Below are 6,262 nucleotides of genomic sequence, written 5' to 3' on the forward strand. Positions count from 1 at the left end.
TTCTCCAATTTTGACTCCTAAACTAACGCACATTCTCTTTCAGCTATTCTATTTTTAAAACTAAATGGGTTGGATTTTACATATCATTCGAAAAAGTGACATCTTTTGATGGGCTACCTTCCCTAGCCTCTACGACATGGGGTATCTAATCAAAGTGACGGGGTTAATCAGAGTGTTGCCAAAGCTACGGAAGAATTTGCAACGGTGGTGGTTAACAGAGTTGGAGTTGTGCAAGATTAAATTTGAAGCATATGACTAGATTTTGTAAAGGATTAAAAGATGGAAAACATGGATTTATTGAATAAAAAAACGATTTAGAATGAAACATAATGCTGGATCAGATAGCTTGCTTATAGCATCAGCACACTTTAACATGTTGGAAAGATTTGGTATGAATTCTAAAGTTTGTAATGAGTTTTTGTATGGTTTTTTCAAAAACACTTGAATCCATGAAGATGAAGAAGGTTTATTATCGCAAGTTCTTAATTACATTTGGTAAAATTTCATATTTTCCTGATACACCTTATTATATTATTATCCATTAATTTGGGTTTAGTTGGTTGATTTGTATATTTTGTTTATTCTTTTTATTAACTAATGAAAGACCTGTTAAAGAAAATTAAGTATGAAAAGATGTCCACTTAAACAGGTAGGTTAATTACTAGCCACTAATTTATTTATTATTTAATTAATTTTATGTTAATGTATTGGATCACTCAAATATATATAAAATTATGCATATTCATAGGTTATCCAAAAGAATCAAGAGGCGGCCTATTTTATGATCCTCAAGATGATAAAGTATTTGTATCCACAAATGCCACATTCTTAGAGGAAGATCACATCAGGAATCATCAAGCTTGAGTAAACTAGTATTATATGAGATTTCCAAAAGTGCTACTAATATTCATAATTCATCCACCAAAGTAATTAATAAAACTAGGAAATCTAGTCAACCACATCATTCTCAAGAGTTGAGAGAGCCTCGACGTAGTAGGAGGGTTTTCATTAGCCTGATCGCTACTTGGGTTTAACTGAAACTCAAGTCATCATACCTAATGATGGCATAGAGGATCCATTAACCTATAAATAGGCAATGAATGATGTAGACCGTGACCAATGGATCAAAGCCATGAACCTCGAAATGGAATCTATGTACTTCAATTGTGTCTAGACTCTAGTAAATCAACAAAATGACATAAAACCTATTGGTTGTAAATGGATCTACAAGAGAAAACGAGACCAAGCTAATAAAGTACAAACTTTTAAGGCTCGAATTTTAGCAAATGGCTATACCTAAAGAGAGGGAGTGGACTATAAAGAATTTTTCTCTCCCGTTGTCATGCTTAAATAAATTAGAATACTCTTATCCATCGCCACATTTTATGATTATGAAATTTGACAGATGAATGTCAAGACAGCTTTTTTGAATGGCAATCTTGAGGAAAGTATCTATATGGCTCAACTAGAAGGGTTTATAGAACATGGTTAAGAACAAAAGGTTTGTAAGCTTAAAAAATCCATTTATGGATTAAAACAAGCATCTAGATCCTAGAATATAAGATTTGATACTGTAATCAAATCTTGTGGCTTTGAACAAAATATTGACGAGCCTTAAGTTTACAAAAAAGGTCGTCAATTCAATTGTACCATTCTTAGTTTTGTATGTTGACGATATTCTACTCACTGAGAATGACGTAGGTTACCTTACTGATATCAAGAAATGGTAGCTACACAATTTCAAATGAAAGATTTGGGAGATGCACAATACGTTCTCGAGATCCAAATAATTCAGAACCGTAAGAATATAACACTAGCCATGTCTTAAGCATAAATTGACAAAATATTGTCTAGATATAAAATGTAAAATTCCAAAAAGGGTCTCATACAAATATGGAATTCATTTGTCAAGAGAATAATGTCCTAAGACATCTCAAGAGGTTGAGGATATGAGGAATATTCCCTATGTTTTCACTGTTGGGAGTTTGATGTATGCAATGCTATGTACTATACTTGATATTTGCTACTCAGTAGTGATTGTCAGTAGGTATCAATCTAATCTTGGACGGGATCATTGGACATCCGTTAAGAATATTATGAAATATCTTAATAAAACAAAAGACTACATGCTCGTTTATGGTACTAAGGATCTGATCCTTACTGGATACATTGATTATGATTTCCAAACTAATAAAGATCATAGAAAGTCTACATCTAAATCAGTATTCACTTTAAATGGAGGAGAAGTAGTGTGAAGAAGCATAAAGCAAAATTCTCGACAAATCTGGAAGTTGTTCCAAATATGCATCTGCCAAGCATTTTATACTATGACAACAGTGGTGCAGTTGCAAATTTAAAAGAACCTAGAAGCCATAAACGGGAAAAGCATATCGAACACAAGTACCATCTTATCAAGGAAATTGTACATTGTGGTGACGTTGTAGTGACCTAGATATTTTCTGAGCAAAACATGACTGATCCTTTTACAAAAGTATTAATGACTAAAGTGTTTGAGGGTCACCTACAGAGTTTAGGTCTACGATGTTTGTAAACTAGGATAAGTGGAAAACTTATTCTACATGTGCCTTAGTTTATTATATTCATATGTTTATTGTACTCATATGCATTCTCTCTCTCATGGTTAAATTCAAAGTTGTTTTATCCTACTATGAGTTTTAGTCCAAGCGGGAGTTTGTTAGAATTTATGTCTTAAAACTCGTAGTTTGTAATCATATTCTATTCAATAAATTTGTTATTGAGAAATTGAATACTATAATTTTAAATCCAATAAACTAAGGTCCTAATGCTATTTTGAGTGAACTCAACTTTTTATAAAGACGTAAGTATGGATTAAGTTCAAGTATATAGCTTAAAACGATCTAAAGTATATTAATAAAAGATGGATGCCTTATTCGGAGACACTATAAATGTGGTCCGCTTTGTAGTTAGTACAAACGATTTGATCTTGAATAGTTTATGTAGAGACACAAAAGTGGGGGCATCCTATGTAAAGAGTTTACATAAGACGAAACCATGAAATAGTCACTTTTACGTTATAACGTCATTTACTGTCTAAAACTGACTATTTCGATTTTTGATGACCTAGGTAACTTACTCTTAACCTGAGCTAACTATGAACTTCTGTGCACACGAGATTATCCTTAAATCTATATAGGCGAGGATAACTCTTTAGTGCTGGCCCAATAAGCCTTCTATTTCAAAGGTAAGATCAGGTGAATAGTTGGAGACATAAGGTGCAAAACGAAACTACCCGCTTTAGGTTGTTCCCTTAAGGATTGAATCTAAATCTTGAACAAGGGGCCCCACCTTCTCATTGGCCTGAGAGAGATTTAGTTTACAGGTTGGACCTTAAACCAATTGTTCAATAGTGGATTTGTAGGACTTAAAGAGCAAGAAGTAATCTTGAGGATAAAACGGTATTTTGACCCAATCGAGCTTACGAACAACCTATGAGGATTAACTTACTGCTCATGGTTATATCAAATGGACACATATATATCTATAGTGAAGGAAGTGCAACTACGAGACTTTAGTGGAATGACCCGTTAGTTAATGAATCTTATATTGTTGGAGTCTATGATCTATAGGTCCATTAGGTTCCCCTACTAGCTCATATGGAATAAACTTAAAACAGTATGATGGAATGAGTCGAATTGTTCGATTTAGGTGAGGAGAGAGAAACTGATAAGTATATGTGATATAGCCGTTAGTTATCATATTAGAGATAGAGCTTTATATTTAAATGTGATTTAAATATTAAAGATATAAATGCAGATTCATACTTGAAAGCTCGAAAATGATGGAAATAGTCAAAGTTGCAAAAAGTCAAAATGTTGACTTTTGACTTTAAAAAGTCAAACTTTGATCGTCAATATATTTAAATGTGATTTGAATCTTGAGAAAAAGAATGCGGATTCATACTTGGGAGATCAAAATTAGTCAAGACGAATAAAATTGTAAAAAGTCAAAATATTGACTTTTTGTTTTGAAAAGTCAAAGTTTGACTTTGACCAAATGACAATTTTACCCTTTGACCAAAGAGTAGGAAAATCCAACATTTTGTTGGATAATTCCACTAACTATAGTGGACTAGGTGTTACCACACTATAAAGGTATTAAGCCCACTAATTGTTAGTGGGTTATGTGTTATTGGTCCATGAGCTTGCATTTACATGTAACTTTGCCCGTAAATTCACTATAAAGTGGGCTCTTGGATCTTTTGGAAAGGGTTTGACATTTTGAAGACAAAATTTAGGCTATTTGCTTTTCCTTTGAAATTTTTATTAAAAGAAAAAGATATATTAGCCTAACCCTATTCCATAGTTCCATTTCCATTCTTTCAGCTTTAGAATCCCCTGACAACCATAAATGGTGCTAGGGAAACACATTCATGTAGCATTAGGAAAATCACCTTTTCGTTCATCATAAACATTGGATAGTCATGTTTTAAAACCAAGTACAATTAGATACTTTAAACACATTTTTATAAAGTTCAAGTCATATACATTCATAAAATCATGATAAGTAAACAATTGTTTAACATAAATGAAAACATAGTCATAAAAAGGTTAAGCCAGAGTAGTTTCCAAGCTATATCATAAAATAACATTTATATGTACAAGAAAGTTAGAAAATGAATCACTCATTATCAATGATTCGATTCCCCGGGATTATACGCTTTTCCCACTTCAATTTGGTCTAAAATAAAGATTAAGGTCTCTCAGTTATCTTCACTTAGCAAGACAACACAACAATCTCCAACAACACTCCATTATGAACATTCAACCTATTTTATGCTTGTAGAGTCCTTAAATTCTCAAATCTCCTTAGACTAGACTAAAAATCCACTTTCAAACCCTTAAACCTCAAATATAAATTCTTAGTAAAATGGATGTCCAAACTTAAGTCAAACTTATTTGGTATTTCGTTTCAATACGCTCTTATACCCAATATCCATACTTTGGAGATTTAGATCCATTAACAATCTTAATATCAATCTAACGAGCTAATAACTTAAGAACTTACCCAAACACGTCTAAAATAACTTTAAACGTGTTGATCAATGCTTCCAAGTTCTCTAAATCTTCAATTCCTCATACAAAACAATATTGGTAAGATCAAGTTCACGCTAAAACTAAATGGGTATTTAAGAACTATGAGAGAACTCACTAAATTTATCTAAAACCTTATCGATACCTTGTTGAAATCACCTTGACAACACATTAATGTCTTTCTAAATTTAAATCTAGAATCTATAACCATTTTATGTTTCAAAGCTTATAGAAGTAACACCCAAACGAACTCTAAAGTTAATGGAAAGTCCATTTTCAACCTTTAACATTCAACTCTAGGACTCAAGTATCATGTATAATTCAATTTTAACGCTTAAACTTAATTGAAATTCAAGAACTTTAGGAAGACTCAATGAAATTACTCCAAAATTTACCAAGAACTTAACTAAGTAACCTAAACTTCAACGGACAGCACCATAACTACCTTCTAAATTCGAAATCAAACATCCAACATTATGGGTTATTCAATATTATCACCAAAATTAGATGGGCACTCAAGATCGAATCCATAAAACTTAGAATCTTATCCAAGTTGTGTCAAAATGCCTAATTCTAGCTTCCGGAAGGCTGGACAACGACTCAAACTCTTCTAAAATTCAAATCTAGCAACGAAATGTAATGGGTATTACGAAGTCAAGTTGAGATTTAATGGATGTTCGAAAAACTTCAAGGAACCCAACTAAAATAAGCAAATCTTTACCCAAAACTCCAAAATCCAATTATTGATAGCAAGATCGAGTTCTACCAACAACCGAGCAACACAAGAAAGAGATCCGGTGCTGAGGTTTCGATTTTTAACGGCCAAACTAAATGACGACGGTGTGCTGGAATCATAAATTACCTAGGAGGACGACGACGCGTAGGACTTTCAAATCTGCGACATGCGGTGTGTTGACTTCGTCCCACGATTCGTCTAGTGCAAAGGTGTTAGATGGTGGCATCGACTGAAGGAAGAGAAGGGTGAGATGACGCAAGCAATTTTGAGAAAGAGAGTAACGTCGGTGTGCTCAAGAAGAAGAAGAGAAAAAAAATCCTTTTCTTAACTTTATTAATAATAAAAAGATCTTAAGAAAATATCATTATACCCGTCACTTTAAATCCTTGATGAAAATATGAACTACTAAAAATGAAAAGCTTCTTATCGCAAAAGCCTAAATTGCAGGATGCTT

This window comes from Cucumis melo, chromosome 3 (assembly GCF_025177605.1).
Source record: "Cucumis melo cultivar AY chromosome 3, USDA_Cmelo_AY_1.0, whole genome shotgun sequence".
In the NCBI taxonomy this organism is placed as follows: Eukaryota; Viridiplantae; Streptophyta; class Magnoliopsida; order Cucurbitales; family Cucurbitaceae; genus Cucumis; species Cucumis melo.